The sequence below is a fragment of the Pristiophorus japonicus genome, chromosome 5, assembly GCF_044704955.1.
Source record: "Pristiophorus japonicus isolate sPriJap1 chromosome 5, sPriJap1.hap1, whole genome shotgun sequence".
NCBI classification, from domain to species: Eukaryota; Metazoa; Chordata; class Chondrichthyes; family Pristiophoridae; genus Pristiophorus; species Pristiophorus japonicus.
In genome coordinates this window covers 226,347,594-226,370,703 of record NC_091981.1, presented here as the reverse complement: position 1 = coordinate 226,370,703, position 23,110 = coordinate 226,347,594, and positions in this window count along the sequence as shown.

Sequence of the window (23,110 nt, the reverse complement as noted above, 5' to 3'; positions counted from 1 at the left end):
CCATCATACAATATCTTCAGGTGCACTACAAAGATGATATAGAGCCGCTTAGTTTTTTTTTCTCTTTCTGTCAGTGAATCTGAGTAGGCCCCAAAATGTCAATGTGAATGACTGGCCAAGGTGGTTAAAAACTAAATGGAATAATATACAAACCAGTCAGAATTCATGGGGGGAATTTTAACCCTCACCATGGGTGGGTTTAGAGCGGGTGGGATTTTAAAAAAATAATTAAATCTCAAACCGAATCCAACCTGCCTTGAACCCACACAAACACAAAAGCAATATACTGCGGATACTGGAATCTGAAATAAAAACAGAAAATGCTGGAAATCTCAGCGGGTCAGGCAACATCTGTGGAGAGAAACCGAGTTAACGTTTCAGGTCAATGACCCTTCATCGGAACTGGCGAACCCACCGACTTCTGGTTTTAACGGAGGTGGGCAACCAACCTTCTCCCAGGAAACAGGTTCCTCATTTAAATATGTTAATGAGGCTGCGTACCTCAGATTTGATCTCTTTTTCCAGTTTTAACCCTGTCTGGCCAAGTTTTCCGATGCACCCTTTACTAATTGGGCTCCTCCCCACCTCCCACCCTACAAGCCATGCTATACCCACCCCCTCGTGAACTCTACACCAGCAGAAGGAAACTGACCTGCTTATTGACTGCAGCCTCTTCTACAGCGTTCCCCGACAGGAAGCCAACCCTGTCAATCAGGCTGACTTCTGGGCGGGGATCCTGTTTGGGGAGGTGAGGGCGGGGGGAACACACACGCCGTGGAATTAACCATTTCCGCTATGGATTATTGAAAATGGAATAGTGCTGAAGCATTTGAAAGCAAAGTACGGAATATTTTCTCCTTTTTAATCATTTTTATGTGGCCATAAAGTCTGGGTTTGGGATGGCAGAGGGGGAAATATGTTAGAGCATTGAGTAGTTCAGTGCCTATAAAGTACTTTGAGATATTTGAGGGATGTGATAAGGTGCTATCGAAATGCAAATGTTTGTTTCTTATTTCAACCCCTCGATGTGTTATGGCCTTATAATTCACTCTGTGGAGTACCTATCTATACCATTGAAATACATGCCTTTGTTTTCTTTCCTAAACCAGCATTTATAAACAAGAACATTCCACAAAGCTGCATCCCATCTAAAAACATCTTCCAACAGACAGCTCATTACAGCCACTTCAGATTTACCTTCTCTGTGCTGCCTCTCAGTTGTTTAGTGATGCTCATTTTTGTGCATTTCCTGGCTGTTATTTTTATTATTCCTGATGACGACTGCTGACTATATTTAGTGCACATCCAGACACTGCCTGTGCTCAGTTCTTACTAACTCTTGGACCTAGGCCTTTCTTGAGGGACCTGGGCCTCGGAATACAGAGTCATACAAATTTTAAAATCTGTATAAATCTGTAATGCCAATCTGGATGTTCAACAAATACATTCATTTATATAACACCTTAATCTCTCAAACATCTCTGTACTTCTCATGCACGGAATTACTTTGAAGTACAGTGACTTGTTATGTCGGCAAATGTGGCTGCAATTTCACACACTGTAAAATCCCACAAACTGCAACAAGATATAGAGTAATGTAGTTCAGATGCAAATGAGATAATTCTCTGAAAACCCAATTATTATACCAGAGCCATACATTTACTTTGCTTCATTTTCAGGAACTCTTATCCATCAAAGTTAGAATATCTTTGTGGATGGCTCTTGCCTTAATTCTTATAATACTAACATAAGACCACATAAAGTACATATGAGAACATATACTTTTAACTGCTTAGCAATCCAAATAATGTAAAGGATATGAAGGTCAAAGTTTCATTATTGAATTGATTTAAAATTTGCTTCTTGCAATATTTCTTTCCTTTGTTTCCAAAATTAAAATTTTTGAAAGACAAGGAAAAAGATATTTCAATTTAATAGAACTTTTAATTGATTAAAGAAATTACATTTACTCAGAAAAGCTTTATAGAATTTCATAGTTGTCCTGTTTTCTTTAATGCATGTAGTAATCTGTTATCTTTTATGCAACAGAGTGTGGGTCATAGCATTAACTCATCTTGGGGCAGAGACGATGATAGTCACTCAAATTTTGCTCTTGTGGTTTGCCATTTCAATATTGGTTTAGTTGGTAGCAATCTTGCCTCTGAGTCAGAAGGTTGTAAGCTTAAGCCTTACTCTAGGAGTTCAGTACATAAACTAAATAGACACTAGTGCATTAGTGAGGGGCTGTTGCATTTTTGAGTCCCCGCCTATCTGTTTCGGTGCATGTTAACGGATTCCGAGGCACCAACCTAAAGAGCTGGGAGTTCCCCTACTGTCCTGGTCTAGCTTCTTTCCTCAACCAACATCACCAAAAATAGATTCTCATTCAAATCTTGGTATTAAGTATTTGCTATTCCTCTGCCAGTTGGTCTTTTACACAAATTGTACTCCTTTTAAAATCCAATGATTATGTCCACCAAATGCCCTGGACACAACCCCTTAAATACTTCAATGATCACACAATTAGAATTATTCACATTGATTCCTACATTGGCTTCCCTATTATCTCACCAAAATATTATCCAGTTTATAATTTCCTGTTTGATCCTATTACATTTTACTATACATATAAGTCCCTTGCGAGAGATCTGATCTATTTAGAATCATAGAATTCTATTGCACAGAAGGAGGTCATTTCGGCCAATCGTGTCCGCGCTGGCTGACTAAGAACTATCCAGCCTAATCCCACTTTCCAGCTCTTGGTCCGTAGCTCTATAGGTTACGACACTTTAAGTGCACGTCCAAGTATTTTTTAAATGTTATGAGGCTTTCTGCCTCTATCACCCTTTCAGGCAGTGATTTCCAGACCCCCACCACCCTCTGGGTAAAGACATTTCACCTCATATCTCCTCTATACCCCCCCCCCCCAATTACTTTAAATCTATGCCCCCTGGTTGTTGACCCCTTTGCCAAGGGAAACAGGTCCTTTCTATCCAAGACCCTCATAATTTTATATACCTCAATCAGGTCTCAGCCTCCTCTGTTCCAAACAAAATAGACACAACATCTCCAATCTTTCCTCATAGCCAAAATTCTCCAGTCCAGGCAATATTCTTGTAAATCCCCTCTGCACCCTTTCCAGTGCAATCACACCTTCCCTGTAACGTGGTGACCAGAACTGCATACAGTATTCCAGCTGCGGCCTAACCAGTGTTTTATACAGTTCATGCATAACCTCCTTGCTCTTGTATTCCATGCCTCAACTAATAAAGACAAATATTCAATATGCCTTCTTAACCAACGTATCTGTCTGGCCTGCTACCTTCAGGGATCTGTGGACCTGCACTCCAAGGTCCCTTTGTTCCTCTACACTTTTCAGTGTCATACCATTTAACGTGTATTCCCTTGCCTTGTTAAACCTCCCCAAATGCATTACCTCACACTTATCCGGATTGAATTACATTTGCCACTGTTCTTCCCACCTGACCAATACATTGATATCTTTCTACAGTCCGCAGCTTTCTTCATCATTATCAACCTCACAGCCTATTTTAGTGCCGTCTGCAAACTTCTTAATCATACCCCCAACATTCAAGTCCAAGTCATTGATATATACCACTACAAGCAAGGGACCCAACATGGAACCCCACTGGATACAGCCTTCCAGTCACAAAAGCACCCATCAACTATTACCCTTTGCTTCCTGCCTCTGAGCCAATTTTGGATCCAACTTGCTACTTTGCCCTGGATCCCCTGGGCTTTTACTTTTGTGACCAGTCTGCCATGTGGGACCATATCAAAAGCTTTGTTAAAATCCATATACACTACATCAAACGTACTGCCCTCATCGACCCTCCTGGTTACCTCCTGGAAAATTCAATCAAGTTAGTCAGACACGACCTTCCCTTAACAAATCAATGCTGACTGTCCTTGATCAATCCATGCCTTTCCAAATGAAGATTTATCCTGTTCCTCAGGATTTTTTCCAATAATTTTCCCACCACTGAGGTTAGGCTGACTGGCCTGTAATTACTCGGTCTATCCCTTTCTTCCTTTTTAAACAAAGGTACCATATTAGCAGTCCTCTGGCATCTGTAGCCAGAGAGGACTGGAAAATGATGGTCAGAGCCTCTGCTATTTCCTCTTTTGCTTCTTTTAACAGCCTGGGATACATTTCATCCGGTTCTGGGGATTTATGCACTTTCAAAGCTGCTAAGCCCCTTAATACTTCCTCTCTCACTATGTTTATCTCATCTAATATTTCACACTCCTCCCTCATTGCAAAGTCTGCACTTTTGTGAAAATAGATACAAAGTATTCATTAAGAATCATACCCACGTCTTCTGCCTCCACACACACATTTCCTTTATGGCCCATAATAGGCCCCACTCTTAAGTTATCCTCTTGCTCTTATTTATAAAAGATAATTCATGCTCTTTTTGCTTTCCTGATATCTTTTTTAATTGCACCCCTGCACTTTTTATACTCCTCTCGAGTTTCTGCAGTATTGAGTTCTCGATATCTGTCATAAGCTTCCCTTTTTTTCTTTATCTTACCGTATATGTGTCTTGACGTCCAGGGGGCTCTAGATTTGTTAGCCCCATCCTTTTTCTTTACGGGAACACACTTGCCTTGTACCCTCAGGATCTCCTGTATGCCTCCCACTGCTCTGACACTGATTTGCCATCAAGTAGCCCCTTACCATCAGACAAAAAGCAGGAAACTATAGACCAGTTAGCCTAACATCTGTTGTTGGGAAAATGCTGGAGTCCATTATTAAAGAAGCAGTAGTAGAACATTTGGAAAAGCATGATTCAATCAAGCAGAGTCAGCATGGTTTTATGAAAGGGAAATCATGTTTGACAAATTTACTGGAGAACTTTGAGGATGTAATGAGCAGGATGAATAAGGGGGATGTGGTGTATTTGGATTTCCAGAAGGCATTCGATAATATGCCACATAAGATAAAAGCTCATGGAGTTGGTGGTAATATATTTGCATGGATAGCCAATTAGTTAAATAATAGAAAACATAGAATCGGGATAAATGGGTCATTTTCCGGTTGGAAAACAGTGACTGGTGGGGTGCCGCAAGGATCGGTGCTGGGTCTTCAACTATTTACAATCTATATTAATGACTTGGATGAAGAGACTGAGTGTAATGTAGCCAAGTTTGCTGATGATACAAAGATGGGTGGGAAAGCAAATTGTGAGGAGGACACAAAAAAAACTGCAAAGGGATATATAGACAGGCTAAGTGAGTGGGCAAAAATTTGACAGATGGAGTATAATGTGGGAAAATGTGAGATTATCCACTTTGGTAGAAGTAATAGAAAAGCAAATTATAATTTAAATGGAGGAAAATTGCAAAGTGCTGCAGCACGGAGGGACCTGGGGTTCCTTGTGCATGGAACACAAAATGTTAGTGTGCAGGTACAGCAAGTAATCAGGAAGGCAAATGGACTGTTGGCCTTTATTGCAAGGGGAATAGAGTATAAAAGCAGAGAAGTCCTGCTACAACTGTACAGGGTATTGGTGAGGACACACCTGGAGTACTGCGTACAGTTTTGGTCTCCGTATTTAAGAAGGATCATCATAGGCAGTCCCTCGAAAGGAGGATGACTTGCTTCCACGCCAAAAAAGAATAAGTTCACAGGTGTTCCAATGAAGGACCTAAAATTCCAGGTCCTGAGCTACATCCTGAAGGGTGGAAGATGCCTGTGCGTGAATTTTTTTAACGTGTGGTGGCCGTTGCAAAGCAACCACCACACGGGCTTGACAGAGCTAGGTCTTGGTTCAATGGCAAGGATTACCTAAGATGACTGGAGACCTGCTCTGCTGCACGGACCTAGAGTGCACACATATCGTAGTGTGGGCTGGCCCGTGCTGCCCCTGGGCCCCTGGCCCAGAACTCATGCCTCTCCTGGGCTCTGATCACGTCCTTCCACAGTCTCTCGCTGCTCCTTTGCCCCGACATCGCCGCTCCTGCTGTATCTGCCCACGCTCCAATCACCGACCTGGACCTTGCTGATGTCACTCTTCACTGCCGTCACAGCTCGTGCTGCATCTGGAGTAGTATGCCTCCACGCTGCTCCCAGGGCCTCTGCTCGCTGCTCCTTTTCTGGCCCTGACCTGCCGCTGGTGTTCTCACACAGGTCGAGGCCTCCACACTGCACGCGGTGCCGCCATTTGCCGCTACTTTTATGGCCCCGACCTGCCGCTGATGGGTCGGGGATATACTTGTATTGGAGGCTGTTCAGAGAAGGTTCAATAGGTTGATTCCAGAGATGAGGGGGTTGACTTATGTGGATAGGTTGAGTAGATTGGGCCTATACACATTGGAATTTAGAAGAATGAGAGATGATCTTATTGAAACTTATAAGATAATGAGGGGACTCAACAAGGTGGATGCAGAGAGGATATTTCCACTCATAGGGGAAACTAAAACTAGGGGACGTAGTCTTAGAATAAGGGGCTGCCCATTTAAAACTGAGATGAGGAGGAATTTCTTCTCTCAGAGGGTTGTAAATCTATGGAATTCTCTGCCCCAGAGAGTTATTGAATGGCGGAGCAAGCTCGAGGGGCCAAACAGCCTACTCCTGCTCCTATTTCTTATGTTCTTATGTTCTTATCTGTGCTGTCAGCTCATCTGCCTTATTCCCTATACCCTTTGCATTGAAGTATATACCATTTAGTACTGCCAAACTCCCTTGTTGTCTATTTTCCAGCCATTGTTTCCTCTGACTTCCAAATTCACTTTCTACTTTTCTGCTGCTCAGTTCCAGCTTGCTTTTCTCCCCACTGAATCTATTGTCAGGTTCCCATCCCCCTGCCAAGCTAGTTTAAACCCTCCCCAACAGCACAAGCAAACCCTCACTCAAGGATATTGGTCCCGGCTCTGTTGAGGGGCAACCCATCCCAGAAACAGTCCCAATGTCTCAGGAATCTAAAGCCCTCTCGCCTGCACCATCTTTCCAGCCACATATTCACCTTCTCTATCCTCCCATTTCTGTACTCACTAGCTTGTGGCACCAACAGTAACCCGGAGATTACTACGTTTGAGGTCCTGCATTTTAATTTCTCTCCTAGCTCCTTAAACTCTGCCTGCAGGATCTCATCCCTCTATCTACCTATGTCATTGGTAGATATGAACCACGACCTCTGGCTGTTCACCCTCTGCCCCCAGAATGTCTTGCAGCCACTTGGTGACATCCTTGACCCTGGCTCCAGGGAGGTAAATAAAAGGGAAATGAAAGGGAAATCATGCTTGACAAATCTTCTGGAATTTTTTGAGGATGTAACTAGTAGAGTGGACAAAGGAGAACCAGTGGATGTGATGTATTTGGACTTTCAAAAGGCATTTGACAAGGTCCCACATAAGATGTTGGTGTGCAAAATCAAAGCACATGGTATTGGGGGTAATGTACTGGCGTGGATAGAGAATTGGTTGGCAGACAGGAAGCAGAGAGTCGGGATAAACGGGTCCTTTTCGGAATGGGAGGCAGTGACTAATGGAGTGCCGCAGGGCTCAGTGCTGGGACCCCAGCTCTTTACATTATACATTAATGATTTGGATGAAGGAATTGAGTGTAATATCTCCAAGTTTGCAGATGACACTAAACTGCGTGGTGGTGTGAGCTGTGAGGAGGATGCTAAGAGGCTGCAGGGTGATTTGGACAGGTTGGGTGAGTGGGCAAATGCATGGCAGATGCAGTATAATGTGGATAAGTGTGAGGTTATCCACTTTGGTGGCAGAAACACGAGGGCAGAGTATTATCTGAATGGTGGCAGATTAGGAAAAGGGGAGGTGCAACGAGACCTGGCTGTCATGGTTCATCAGTCATTGAAAGTTGGCATGCAGGTACAGCAGGCGGTGAAGAAGGCAAATGGCATGTTGGCCTTCATAGCTAGGGGATTTGAGTATAGGAGCAGGGAGGTCTTACTGCAATTGTACATGGCCTTGGGAGGCCTCACCTGGAATATTGTGTTAGTTTTGGTCTCCTAATCTGAGGAAGGATGTTCTTGCTATTGAGGGAGTGCAGCGAAGGTTCACCAGACTGATTCCCGGGATGGCTGGACTGACATATGAGGAGAGACTGGATCAACTGGGCCTTTATACATTGGAGTTTAGAAGGATGAGAGGGGATCTCATAGAAACGTATAAGATTCTGACGGGGCGGGACAGGTTAGATGCGGGAAGAATGTTCCCGATGTTGGGGAAGTCCAGAACCAGGGGACACAGTCTTAGAATAAGGGGTATGCCATTTATGACTGAGATGAGGAGGAACTTCTTCACTCAGAGAGTTGTTAACCTGTGGAATTCCCTACCGCAGAGAGTCGTTGATGCCAGTTCATTGGATATATTCAAGAGGGAGTTAGATATAGCCCTTATGGCTAAAGGGATCAAGGGGTATGGGGACAAAGCGGGAATATGGTGTTGAGATAGAGGATCAGCCATGATCATATTGAATGGTGGTGCAGGCTCGAAGGGCTGAATGGCCTACTCCTGCACCTATTTTCTATGTTTCTATGTTTCTATGAGGCAACATACCATCCTGGAATCACGACTGCAGCCACAGAAACGCCTGTCTGCTCCCCTGACTATCGAATCCCCTATCACTATTGCTCTTCCATTCTTCTTCCTCCCCCCTTGTGCAGCTGAGGTGACCATGGTGCCATGGACTTGGCTCTGGCTGCACTCCCCAGAGGCACCATCGCCCTCACTAGTACTCAGAACAGAATACTGGTTGGAGAGCGCGATGATCCCAGGGACTCCTGCACTACCTGCCTAGTCCTCCTCTTCTGTCAGGTGATCACCATTTCCTCTCTGCCTATACACTTTTAAACTGCAGTGTGACCACCTTTAGAAATGTGCTATCCACGAAATTCTCAGTCTCACGGATGCACCGCTACAGTTGCTGAAGCTGGTGACACTTCCTGCACACGTAGTCATTCAGGTTACATGAAACATCCAAGATTTCCCACATGGCACAGGAAGTGCACTCCATGGGACTGAGCTGCCCTGCCATACCTTTATTTAATAGACTAAGAACTAACCCAGCAGAAATCAACTTAAAACTTGACATAAAACAATCACCAGTCACTCACCAATCAGCTCCTTCCCTTGTGCCGACGTCACTTTTTCTACTCTGATGCCACTCTTTCGAATTCTGCCTTTGTTGAGTTGCTTCCACTCTTGCTCTGCTCCCGCTCTGGTCTTGCCCAGGTCCGCTGCCTCCTCCGGGACACATGTTTGTACCAAAATCATCTTCCTGCTTCCAAGCCTCAAGTGCTTTTTAAACCTCAAAATATATGGTATCAACTGCAATAGCTTCATTCATTGCTATACTACAAAACCAGCATTCAATAAATCCATGTGGTGTGGGGTTATTACTACTATTCTTGATGTATATTGGTAAATTGCATCTCATAATATATGCTAATATTTCCCCACTACAGACATAAAAGATTCTGATCTCGAAATTTGACAGGTTGCGCCCGTTTTTCCGTCATGGCGAAGCTGAAAAAGTAATTTTTTGTGGCGCTAAACGAGTCACACAAAATTTAGCACCTGGGCGGAAAATTCGGCAGTGGTTTTGCGTCACAGCTAAAAATGATCACCCACCCGTTTTTTAGCTGTTTTTATGATGTCAATTGGCGTGCAACCTTGCGCTATCGCTGAGGGCATCAAATTCACCGATATCACAATTTTTACCGCCCGCACAAAAACACGCCCGAAGAAAATCAAGTCTTACCAGGTTGGACTCAGGGCGCTCTCGGCGCTAATGTCACCATCTTGAAAAACAGAGCAGAAGTTCATTACATTAAAGTATTTGGCGGGAAAGCTGTGTTTCAGAAAGTGAGCTTTCTGTGAGTTCATGGTTCGTTTTTAAGGATATTTAGAAACATAGAAGCATAGAAACATAGAAACATAGAAAATAGGTGCAGGAGTAGGCCATTCGGCCCTTCTAGCCTGCACCGCCATTCAATGAGTTCATGGCTGAACATTCAACTTCAGTACCCCATTCCTGCTTTCTCGCCATACCCCTTGATCCCCCTAGAAGTAAGGACCTCATCTAACTCCTTTTTGAATATATTTAGTGAATTGGCCTCAACAACTTTCTGTGGTAGAGAATTCCACAGGTTCACCACTCTCTGGGTGAAGAAGTTCCTCCGCATCTCGGTCCTAAATGGCTTACCCCTTATCCTTAGACTGTGACCTCTGGTTCTGGACTTCCCCAACATTGGGAACATTCTTCCTGCATCTAACCTGTCTAACCCCGTCAGAATTTTAAATGTTTCTATGAGGTCCCCTCTCATTCTTCTGAACTCCAGTGAATACAAGCCCAGTTGATCCAGTCTTTCTTGATAGGTCAGTCCCGCCATCCCGGGAATCAGTCTGGTGAACCTTCGCTGCACTCCCTCAATAGCAAGAATGTCCTTCCTCAGGTTAGGAGACCAAAACTGTACACAATACTCCAGGTGTGGCCTCACCAATGCCTTGTACAACTGTAGCAACACCTCCCTGCCCCTGTACTCAAATCCCCTTGCTATGAAGGCCAACATGCCATTTGCTTTCTTAACCGCCTGCTGCACCTGCATGCCAACCTTCAATGACTGATGTACCATGACACCCAGGTCTCTTTGCACCTTCCCTTTTCCTAATCTGTCACCATTCAGATAATAGTCTGTCTCTCTGTTTTTACCACCAAAGTGGATAACCTCACATTTATCCACATTATACTTCATCTGCCATGCATTTGCCCACTCACCTAACCTATCAAAGTCACTCTGCAGCCTCACAGCATCCTCCTCGCAGCTCACACTGCCACCCAACTTAGTGTCATCCGCAAATTTGGAGATACTACATTTAATCCCCTCATCTAAATCATTAATGTACAGTGTAAACAGCTGGGGCCACAGCACAGAACCTTGCGGTACCCCACTAGTCACTGCCTGCCATTCTGAAAAGTACCCATTTACTCCTACTCTTTGCTTCCTGTCTGACAACCAGTTCTCAATCCATGTCAGTACACTACCCCCAATCCCATGTGCTCTAACTTTGCACATCAATCTCTTGTGTGGGACCTTGTCGAACGCCTTCTGAAAGTCCAAATATACCACATCAACTGGTTCTCCCTTATCCACTCTACTGGAAATATTTAAAAGAATGAGGGCTATAATATCTCTGCCATTATTCCTGGCTACTTTTTCTATGCAGCACCGAGCTAGAAAAAGGCTTATTCAAGAGCATTTTGAGTGTAATCGAAGAGCTTGCAGACTTATGGGGAGGAGGCCTCCCCCACCGCCAAACCCCCCGCCCCCCACACGAGTTTACAGGGAATGGCACTTATACCTGCAGCTGTCTGAGACACAGTGCGTTCGAAGGCAGCGCTTCCGAAAAGAGGTGGTCACAGAGATATGCCAGCTGATAAAGGCAGTCGAGGTGAAGGTGACTGCGGCACTTGCCTTCTATGCCTCCAGCTCCTTTCAGGCATCAGCATGGGACATATGCTTCATCTCGCAATACGCTACACATCGCTGCATTCGCCAGGAGTCTGGAAGGAGCGTGCGGCAAACCAGACTCTCCACCCACCATTTCCTTCAACGACTGTCAGAGACTGTAATCCCCGTATAGGACTGTACAGTCACCTGAGAACTCACTTTTAGAGTGGAAGCAAGTCTTCCTCGATTTTGAGGGACTGCCTATGATGATGATGATGATTTTTGCAGACAATCTTCAGCTATTTTTGTTTCAACATAAATATTCTACGTACGTTCTGAAAACATGTTTTGAAATTAAATGAACTAAAAACAAAAGATACTGAAAAAATGAAATTAAACATACAAAATAGGATTTCTCCCTTTAAGATCTCCATCGCACGTCACGTTACAAAAACTTCAGATGGGAGCGCATTCTAAACAGATTGGGAAAAAAATCAGTCTAAGCATTATCTCCATAGATTTAAATATTTAAATTAAACGATCACACACTTGATGCAAGGTGCACTTTAGGTGTCTTAAAAGGGAGCTCTGCCCAATTTCCTGGCACTGTTCGCATATTCTATCCTGCCAGCCAGAAAATATACTCCGAGAAGCTATGATAGGAAAATTAAGGTACGAGAACTTTTTGGTCTCGAAATTGGTCTGCACAGCACCGTTTTTCGGATGCTACTCGGACTACTAAGGCGCCACCCACCATATTGGGCAAGGTCAACAAATATGCGTCCTTTACCTGTGGCTGAAGTAGTTATTAGATCTTTTGTATATGTAAATAGGGGTCTAACACCTGTATCAGGCCCCCTATCGATGATTGGTTTGCCCAGAGTCATCCCACCCACTGCAGTCAGGGAAATCAAGCCTAGGTATCGTTTGCTACCCCCATCCAAGAAGCTAAGAAACTTAGCTGAATGTGGGGCCAAGAGGAGCAGGAGTGCTCCCTTTGACCCCACATTAAAAGGACCAATCGACACCGCTTCCCCCTACCTAATCATTGCCACTCCCGGTCAAACCTCCGAACCATGGTGCCCCTCACCCCCCGATTCTTGGACCATCGGACCCACTTACCCGAGGGCTGCTGCTAGTTACATCTTTGTGAAGCTTCCATGAGAACCCAACTCTTCCAAACACAATGAGCCTATAATTTCGGCCTCACCGGGTCCAAACGAGGTGCGCACGGACCCAGCGAGGCCTCGCAAAAGCAGGTTATCGGGACGCGATGCACATGCACCGAAAACCTGCTTTTGCAATCTGTAAAGATTCCTCTTGACAGATCCTGCGCATTCCCGGGAGAAGGACATTCGCGCGGGATAGATTGGGCTATTTGCCCAACTCATGCCCAGCGAATGTCCTTCAAACTCTTACGTCTGGCAAAAGCAGGTGCATAGCTTACTTTTACCAGTGTAAGTGTTTAAAAATATATAAAAATTAAATTTAAATACACATTTTTATAGTTAAAAACCCTGTCCATTAAGGCAAGTTTATTTTAAACCCTATATTAAAAAAAATTTCCCCAAATATTTTTTTTTTCTAAAACATTTAATTAACTTTAATTTCAATTAACTTTAAATATGTGAGGTGCTTTATTTATTTATTATGTTGTGTTTCTTGTTTTAGGGATTTATTTTCAATGATAATAATGGGAACTCGTAAAAATGGAGTTTCCATTATTACCAATGAGAATACTGCAGAGTGATTGGTGGTCCAGGCCCATGTGACTCCAGCTTTTTCGCACATATGGGGAAGTCCTCTCCCCGTACGCTACACATGGAATGAAGGTTCCGACCGCAATCGATGGCGTCTCCAGGACCACCAGGTGTTTTCGTTAAATAATTTTGGCTCAGAGGCGTTCATCCGAAGGAAGCCTCCAACCGGAATTTTACCCCTATAAAGAAAGGATCCTACATTCTTCTTATCAAGATCCCCCAGCCCAGACCCATGCCCAACAAATCATTTTAATGTGCAGTGCCATCTGAGTGCATATAATAATAACAGTCCGAGTACCGATTTCTGAAGTTATCACAGTGTCAATATACAAAAAAGCATCAATATTTATGTAAACATTGTAACATTTTGAACAGCAAGATCCAAAATAAAGCTTCATGCAAATAGATGGTAGCTTGTGTTACATTTTGGGCTGTTGAAACACCATTCCCTTTCAGTGATAATGGGGTGTTTCGTTGAAGCAGACCATGTAATAACGTGCAATTTTTACTAACTACACCAATTTGGTCAGGGTCCAACAGTCAACCTAAATACATCAAATTGTGTGCTAAAGTTTACATGAGGTTCTCCTAAGCACATGAAAAAAAAGTGCAGGTATAGGATAGACAATGCTCACTATCCACTAGACAGTACAACTTGAGCTAACTCCTGGGCGAGTCAAGAAAAACTCTGGGTAATTTCAGTAAACGCTCTCGGAAATCCCTCCCCAACTTACTTTCAGGAAGCTCACAGGAGACCATGATTACCCATGATGCATTGACATATTTAACTGACATATCTAACCTATATCTTGAAACCTCCCTTTCCCCCACACCCCATGTCCTTAGGGAACATAGGGACATACAGGAATAGACGAGATCCTCCCTAATCATCATCATAGGCAGTCCCTCGAAATCAAGGAAGACTTGCTTCCACTCTAAAAATGAGCTCTTAGGTGACTGAACAGTCCAATACGGGAATTAAAGTTTCTGTTACAGGTGGGACAGTCAGTCAGTCGTTGAAGGAAAGGGTGGGTGGGAAGACTGGTTTGCCGCACGCTCCTTCCGCTGCCTGCACTTGCTTTATGCATGCTCTCGGCGACGAGACTCAAGGTTCTCAGCGCCCTCCCGGATGCTCTTTCTCCACTTAGGGTGGTCTTTGGCCAGGGCCTCCCAAGTGTCGGTGGGGATGTTGCATTTTATCAAGGGGGCTTTGAGGGTGTCCTTGAAACGTTTCCTCTGCCCACCTGGGGCTCGCTTGCCATGCAGGAGTTCCGAGTAGAGTGCTTGCTTTAGGAGTCTTGTGTCAGGCATGCGAACAATGTGGCCCATCCAACTAAGCTGGTCAAGTGTGGTCAGTGTTTCGATGTTGGGGATGTTGGCCTGATCGAGGACGCTAACATTGGTGCGTCTGTCCTCCCAGGGGATTTGCAGGATCTTGGTTGTATTTCTCCAGCGATTTGAGGTGTCTACTGTATATGGTCCACGTCTCTGAGCCATACAGGAGGGCAGGTATCATACAGTCCTGTAGACCATAAGCTTTGTGCCTGATTTGAGGGCCTAATCTTCGAACACTCTCTTCCTCAGGCGGCCGAAGGCTGCGCTGCTGCACTGGCGGCGGTGTTGAACCTCGTCGTCGATGTCTGCCCTTGCTGATTATAGGCTCCCGAGGTTTGGAAAGTGATCCTCGTTGTCCAGGGCCGCGCCGTGGATCTTGATGACTTGGGGGGGGGGGGGGCGGGGGGGGGGGGGCAGTGCTGTGTGGTGGGTCAGGTTGGTGGAGGACCTTTGTCTTACAGATGTTTAGTGTAAGGCCCAAGCTTTCATATGCCTCAGTGAAGATGTTGACTAAGTCTTGGGGGGGTTCAGTCGCTGAATGTGTGCAGATGCAAGCGCGTCCGCGTATTGTAGCTCGACGACAGAGGTTGGGACGGTCGTGGATCTGGCCTGGAGATGACGAAGGTTGAACACGTTTCCACTGGTTCTGTAGTTTAGTTCCACTCCAGCGGGGAGCTTGTTGAGTGTGAGGTGGAGCATTGTAGCGAGGAAGATCGATAAGAGGGTTGGTGCAATGACGCAGCCCTGCTTGACCCCGATCCGGACGTGAATTGGGTCTGTGATGGATCCGTTGGTCAGGATCACAGTTTGCATGTCATTGTGGAGCAGGCGGAGGATGATGATGAATTTTTGGGGGCAGCCAAAACAGAGGAGGACGCTCCATAGTCCCTTGCGGTTGACAGTGTCAAAGGCCTTTAGAAGGTCAAAGAAGGCCATGTACAAGGGTTGGTACTGTTCCCTGCATTTCTCTTGCAGTCGTCGCGCTGTAAAGATCATGTCCGTTGTACCCCGTAGTGGACCAAATCCGCATTATGACTCCGGGAGGAGCTCCTCAGCCACAGGGAGAAGACGGTTGAAAAGGATTCTAGCGATGACTTTCCCAGTGGCTGACAACAGGGAGATTCCTCTCTAGTTGCCGCAGTCAGACTTGTCCCCTTTTTTAAAGATGATCACGATTACTGCATCTCTGAGATCTCCCTGTATGCTCTCCTCCTTCCAGATGAGAGAGATGAGGTCATGCATTCGTGCCAATAGTGCCTCTCCGCCATACTTTAGTGTCTCAGCGGGGATTCCATCCGCTCCCATAGCCTTGTTGTTCTTGAGCTGGTGGATGGCCTTTTCTACCTCATGCAGGGCTGGAGTTTTGTTGAGATGGTGGCGGGTAGCATGCTGCGGGATGGAGTCGAGGACACTTGAGTCAAAGGCAAAGTCTCTGTTAAGGATATCTTCGAAGTGCTCCTTCCAGCGGGTCCTGACTGCCTCGGTGTCCTTGATAAGTGTCTTCCCATTCTTAGCCAACAGTGGGATGGGGCCTTGGGTACTTTGGCCGTAGATGGCCTTGACTGCGGTGAGGAATCCTCGCATATCATGGCTGTCGGCCAGCTGCTGAATCTTCTGAGCTTTCTCAACCCACCATCTATGCTTTAGGTCGTGGGTTTTTTGTTAGACCTCGGCCTTAAAGCCGTCTGTAATGCTGCTTTGCTGCTCCCGAGTTGGGATGTTGTTTTAGGTTCAGAAATGCCCTATGCTTGCGATTTATTAGCTCTTGGATCTCCTGATCATTCTCATCAAACCAGTCCTGTTGGTTCCTGGTTGAGTGACCGAGCATCTCTTCACAGGCACTGGTTATGGTGGCCTGGAGGGCAGATCAAGCGCTGTGGGCATTCTGAGCCTCAAGGTCTCTAATCATTGAGCCAATCCCAACACTTAGATTTGCTATCAAACTTGGCCTGCCATACGCTTCGGTAGTCTGGTCTGCCAAAAACCTATCCATCACCCTCCTGAAATGTATAACATCCTTCCTATACCGCAGAGAGTTGTTGATGCCAGTTCATTGGATATATTCAAGAGGGAGTTAGATATGGCCCTTGCGGCTAAAGGGATCAAGGGGTATGAAGAGAAAGCAGGAAAGGGGTCCTGAAGGAATGATCAGCCATGATCTTATTGAATGGTGGTGCAGGCTCGAAGGGCCGGATGGCCTACTCCTGCACCTATTTTCTATGTTTCTATGTTTCACTACCATTGTCTCCATTGGTAGACTATTCCATCCTCTGTGTGAGGAAGATATATCTTAAATGTGTGTTCACCTTTTATATCCAAATTTGAATGCATGTTCTTGGCCTAGGTTTTCTGTTAATAATGATCATCTCTCTGGCATCAAGTTTATCTCTCACCTTAAAAATCTTAAATTCCTCAATAAAATCTACTCTGTCATTTTTTTCAACCTTTCCTCATATTTTTTCAATCTTTTTAAATAGCAAAAATACCACACTCAGGGCCAGACTGATCCAAACTAACATTACTGCAATATTGGTTTACACATAGGCAATACGATCAGTACGAGGCAATATTGTCATAAATATACAGATAAGTCCTCTTAAAGAGCTCTTGGCTCTTTCAGGTTTTATCCAGTTACAACAGCTTTTGTAATTTTAAAGGCGCATACTTCAATAAACTCTTCTTCTGCAATGTATTTCAATTCCTTAAGTTAATATGTGTAACATCAATATGAAACAGAATGGGGGGGGGGGTTTTTAACCTAAAAAAAAGGGATGGGTTTGGAGTGTGGGTGTAGTTAAGTTGTTAAAAATCGGATTCTGACATGAACCCGCTGTCATCCCGCACATTTCCAGTTATAACGGAGGCGGGAAGGGAGGGAGGAAGGAGGTGGGCGACCAACCCTCTCCAAAGAGGCGGGATGTCAATTTAAATATTATAATGAGGTTGGAAGCCTCTTTTTTAACCTCCATTGTGTTTTTAACTGCATGTGGACGGGTTTTACATATTTCATAAAACCCAGCAGTTAAAGGCGGGGTCTGCTGGATCCAAGAGGTGTGTCTTTATACCTACCTCATGGATTTAGCAACGCTATGTAGTCCACTCCCAGCAATCGGAGAGCCCCCCACCCACGAGGTCGCCGATCACCCCCCCCCCCTCCCAGGAGTCCCCCCACCCCCACCACCGATTATGATGAGGCCGGCCATCCATCAGCCTGCCACGATCCTGCAGTGGCCGGCCACAATACTCCCTTCACCCACCGCAACCTCTGTCATCTGGAGGCTGGCCCCGATCTTGCCTTGACCTTCACCCCCAATCATCCAGCCTCGATATCTCTCCCACCCAATCTTCTGCCAATGCCCTCCCCCGCCCACCACCTGATCCTTTGAACAGCCCGGCCCGACCCCCGATCCTCTGTCCGACACCGCCGCACCCGATCCTTTAAACGTCCCCGTCCCCGTCCCCATGCAAACCCTTCCTCTCTCCTCTGTGCGGCCTAGTGCCACAGGCCTACACGTCCGCAGCCAGCCAGCCTCTCAATCTGGCTGGTTGCAGGTGGGAAACCGAGGCCATCCCATGCAAATCAAGGCCTGTAGGAAATCCGGCCTCCCGGGTTTCCCGACCACCTCGGATCCCTACCCCCAGTCTGCTTCTGGCCTTAAAATCCTGCCCTGTGTACCCTTCTGACAAGCTTACTTTTAGAATGAACTGCAGATAGACTTGTGTAAAGTCACTTACCTTTGAAGTTAAATATGTAAATCAAAAATGAAAGATTTGCATTATTAAAGCACCTTATCACATCTCTCAAAGTGCTTTATGTACTATGAATTACTTTTAAGTGCAGTGACTTATGTAGGCTTAATGAAGCTTGATTCATTAAGGAGCCCTGTCATCATCATCATAGGCAGTTCCTCGGGGTCGAAGATGACTTGCTTCCACACTAAAAATGAATACTCAGGTGACTGATGAACTCATTTTAATCAGTGGAAGATGTCTGTGCGTGAATTCTTTTGCTGTGGGGTGGCCGTTGCACACCAGCCACTACACGGGCTTGGTCCAGTGGCAAGGGGATCCAAGATAACTGGAGATCAGGCTCCGCCGCATGTGCCAATACATACACACAAACTCAAACATACTCCTATGGTCCTCCTTCCTTCCCCCCGAGCCCTGTGTGCTGTGCTCATTGACCTACTTTGGCTCCCGGTCCAGCAACACCTCAAATTCAATGGCCCAGATTATGCCTTCAGCGGCGAATCAATGGTACTAGCCGTTCATTACACTTACACTTGCCGATAGACTTTCTATGTGCTTTTGCACTGGAAGTTGCGGTAATAAGAAATCAGTTTAGGTTCAGGGGATCTGTGTGAACAGGGCACGAAACTATGTATCGCCTTAACCAATCAGATTGAAGAATTCTTATTGGGACATAGAAACATAGAAAATAGGTGCAGGAGTAGGCCATTCGGCGCTTCGAGCTGGCACCACCATTCGATAAGATCATGGCTGATCATTCCCTCAGTACCCCTTTCCTGCTTTCTCTCCATATCCCTTGATCTCATTAGCCATAAGGGCCATATCTAACTCCCTCTTGAATATATCCAACGAACTGGCATCAACAACTCTCTGCGGCAATGAATTCCACAGGTTAACAACTCTCTGAGTGAAGAAGTTTCTCCTCATCTCAGTCCTAAATGGCCTACCCCTTATCCTAAGACTGTGTCCCCTGGTTCTGGACTTCCCCAACATCGGGAACAATCTACTGGCATCTAACCTGGCCTGTCTCATCAAAATCTTGTATGTTTCTATGAGATCCCCTCTCATCCTTCTAAACTCCAATGTATAAAGGCCCAGTTGATCCAGTTTCTCCTCATATGTCAGTCCGGCCATCCCGGGAATCAGTCTGGTGAACCTTTGCTGCACTCCCTCAAGAGCAAGAATGTCCTTCCTCAGATTAGGAGACCAAAATTGAACACAATATTCCAGGTGAGGCCTCACCAAGGCTTTGTACAACTGCAGTAAGACCTCCCTGCACCTATACTCAAATCCCCTAGCTATGAAGGTGTAAGTGAAAATAAATTCACATAGACTCTGGTAAGGTAAGAGAGACAACTTTATTGCTAACAGAGCTCTGGGAGAAGAGTTGAGATCCCGCGATCTGCGAAGCACCTTCTCCCCGAGTGCCTGGTGCCGCGGGGTTATAAGCAGTTTACAGAGGGCGGAATACAATCATTTAAATTCATTTACATACAACCAATCAATCCATATGGCAACGCAATTCATTTACATACAACCAATCAATCCATATGGCAACGCAATTCATTTACATATAACCAATCACATTGAACTTTTTAGTCCTAGTGAAACCTGATAGCATGGCGCGAGTTTGGGGGCCCTTCCTCTGTATCTTCTTTTGTGGTTAGTTATTCTGTTGCAAAGCTTTCTATGAAACAATGGCCTGCACCTGGCCATGAGTCACTTGTTGCTGCAGAGTTCATGAAGCATCTTGGTACAAAGTTCATTTAGTGAAAAGGCAGATAGTTGGCTTACCCCATCATGCTTTGCAATGTCCAAAAATCCACTCCAACAAAGGCCAACATACGATTTGCCTTCTTTACCGCCTGCTGTACCTGTATGTCAACTTTCAATGACTGATGAACCATGACACTCAGGTCTCGTTCCACCTTCCCTTTTCCTAATCTGCCGCCATTCAGATAATATTCTGTCTTCGCGTTTTTGCCCCCAAAGTGGATAACCTCACATTTATCTGCCATGCATTTGCTCACTCACCTAACCTGTCTAAGTCACCCTGCAGCCTCTTAGCGTCCCCCTCACAGCTCACACCGCCACCCAGTTTAGTGTCATCTGCAAACTTGGAGATATTACACTCAATTCCTTCATCCAAATCACTAATGTATATTATAAAGAGCTGGGGTCCCAGCACTGAGCCCTGCGGCACTCCACTAGTCACTGCCTGCCATTCTGAAAAGGACCCGTTTATCCCGACTCTCTGCTTCCTGTCTGCCAACCAGTTCTCTATCCAGGTCAGTACATTACCCCCAATACCATGAGCTTTAATTTTGCGCACCAATCACTTGTGTGGGACCTTGTCAAAGGCCTTTTGAAAGTCCAAATACATGACATTCACTGGTTCTCCCTTGTCCACTCTACTAGTTACATCCTCAAAAAATTCCAGTAGATTTGTCAAGCATGATTTCCCCTTCATAAATCCATGCTAACTTGGACCGATCCTGTCACTGCTTTCCAAATGCGCTGCGATATCATCCTTAATAATTGATTCCAACATTTTCCCCACCACTGATGTCAGGCTAACCGGTCTATAATTACCCGCTTTCTCTCTCCCTCCCTTTTTAAAAAGTGTTGTTACATTAGCTACCGTCCAGTCCGTAGGAACTGATCCAGAGTCGATAGACTGTTGGAAAATGAACACCAATGCATCCACTATTTCTAGGGCCACTTCCTTAAGTACTCTGGGATGTGGACTATCAGGCTCCGGGGATTTATCGGACTTCAATCCCATCAATTTCCCAAACACAATTTCCCGCCTAATAAGGATATCCTTCAGTTCCTCCTTCTCACTAGACCCTTGGTCCCCCTAGTACATTTGGAAGGTTATTTGTGTCTTCCTTCGTGAAGACAGAACCAAAGTATTTGTTCAATTGGTCTGCCATTTCCTTGTTCTCCATTATAAATTCAGCTGAATCTGACTGCAAGGGACCTATGTTTGTCTTCACTAATCTTTTTCTCTTCACATATCTATAGAAGCTTTTGCAGTCAGTTTTTATGTTCCTGGCAAGCTTCCTTTCGTACTCTATTTCCCCCCTCTTAATTATACCCTTTGTCCTCCTCTGCTGAATTCTAAATTTCTCCCAGTCCTCAGGTTTGCTGCTTTTTCTGGCCAATTTATATGCCTCTTCCTTGGATTTAACACTATCCTTAATTTCCCTTGTTAGCCACGGTTGAGCCACCTTCCCTGTTTTATTTTTACTCCAGACAGGGATGTACAATTGCTGAAGTTCTTCCATGTGATCTTTAAATGTTTGCCATTGCCCATCCACCGTCAACCCTTTAAGTATCCTTTGCCGTCTATTTTAGCCAATTCACGCCTCAAACCATCGAAGTTACCTTTCCTTAAGTTCAGGACCCTAGTTTCTGGATTAACTGTGTCACTCTCCATCCTAATAAAGAATTCTATCATGTTATGGTCACTCTTCCCCAAGCGGTCTCGCACAACAAGATTGCTAATTAGTCCTTTCTCATTACACATCACCCAGACTAGGGTGGCCAGCTCCCTGATTGGTTCCTCGACATATTGGTCTCGAAAACCATCCCTAATACACTTCAGGAAATCCTCCTCCACCGCATTGCTACCAGTTTGGTTAGCCCAATCAATATGTAGATTAAAGTCACCCATGATAACTGCCATACCTTTATTGCATACATCCCTTATTTCTTGTTTGATGCTGTCCCCAACCTTACTACTACTGTTTGGTGGTCTGTACACAACTCCCACTAGCATTTTCTACCCCTTGGTATTCCGCAGCTCCATCCATACCGATTCCACATCATCCATGCTAATGTCCTTTCTTACTATTGTATTAATTTCTCTTTAACCAGCAATGCCACCCTGCCTCCTTTTCCTTTCTGTCTATCCTTCCTAAATGTTGAATATCCCTGGATGTTGAGTTCCCAGCCTTGGTCACCATGGAGCCATGTCTCCATGATGCCAATTACATAATACCCATTAACTGCTATCTGCGCAGTTAATTCGTCCACCTTATTCCGAATACTCCTTGCATTGAGGCACAGAGTTTTCAGGCTTGTCTTTCTTACACACTTTGCGCCTTTAGAATTTGGCTGTAATGTGGCCCTTTTTGCTTTTTGCCTTGGGTTTCTCTGCCCTCCACTTTTACTTTTCTTATTTCTATATTTTGCTTCAGCCCCCATTCTGTTTCCCTCTGTCTCCCTGCATAGGTTCCCATCCCCCTGCCGTATTAGTTTAACTCCTCCCCAACAGGACTGGCAAACACTCCCCCTAGGACATGGTTCCGGTCCTGCCCAGGTGTAGACCATCCGGTTTGTACTGGTCCCACCTCCCCTAGAACTGGTTCCAATGTCCCAGGAATTTGAATTCCTCCCTGCTGCACCACTCCTCAAACCACGTATTCATCTGATCTATCCTGCGATTCCTATTCTGACTAGCACGTGGCACTGGTAGCAATCCTGAGAATACTACTTTTGAGGTCCTACTTCTTAATTTAGCTCCTAGCTCCCTAAATTCATCTTGTAGGACCTCATCCCTTTTTTTTACCTATATCGTCGGTATCTGTATGCACCACAACAACTGGCTGTTCACCCTCCCTTTTCAGAATGCCCTGCACCCGCTCCAAGACATCTTTGACCCTTGCACCAGGGAGGCAACATACCATCCTGGAGTCTCGGTTGTGGCCACAGAAATGTCGATCTATTCCCCTTACAATTGAATCCCCTATCACTATAGCTCTCCCACTCTTTTTCCTGCCTCCTGTGCAACAGAGCCACCCATGGTGCCATGAA